This window comes from Neopelma chrysocephalum, unplaced genomic scaffold (genome assembly GCF_003984885.1).
Source record: "Neopelma chrysocephalum unplaced genomic scaffold, ASM398488v2 Primary Assembly neopelma1_95936, whole genome shotgun sequence".
Taxonomy (NCBI): domain Eukaryota; kingdom Metazoa; phylum Chordata; class Aves; order Passeriformes; family Pipridae; genus Neopelma; species Neopelma chrysocephalum.
The window spans coordinates 9,928-10,417 of NW_020924587.1; the positions used below are offsets into that span (position 1 = coordinate 9,928).

General features: G+C 34.3%; 1 protein-coding gene across 1 annotated transcript in view; it reads right to left on the reverse strand.

Moving 5' to 3' along the window:
• The window catches only part of LOC113981053 (eukaryotic translation initiation factor 3 subunit C-like protein), a gene marked incomplete at its 5' end in the record, with an annotated part of 13,017 nt that overhangs the window by 9,823 nt on the left and 2,704 nt on the right, over positions 1–490 (reverse strand). The gene's annotated exons all lie outside the window — the stretch shown is intronic.

Here is a 490-nt window from a genome sequence, read left to right on the forward strand (position 1 = left end):
ATTTAACCCCACTTAATTCTATTTAAATCCCATTTAAGCTCCTTAAAACTCAATTTAAACCCCATTTAACCCCATTTAATCCCCACTTCACCCCCTTAAAACCCTGTTTAAGCTTCATTTAACCCCCTTAAAACCCAATTAAATCCCATTTCATACCCATTTAACACCATTAAAATCCAATTAATCCCACTCAACCCCCGTTTAACACTCTTAAAATCTAAACAAATTCCATTTAACTCCCATTTAACCCCTTTAAAAACCCAATAAATCCCATTTCATACCCATTTAAGCTCCATTTAAACCTGTTTAGCCACCTTTAACCCCATTTAACCCAATTTAATCCCACTTAAACCCACTTAATCCCATTAGTTCCTATTTAACACCGTTTAACTCCACTTAACCCCATTCAAACCCATTTATATCCCATTTAACCCCATTTAACTCCCTTAAAACCCAAATAAATTCCATTTAAATTCCATTTAAACCCCAT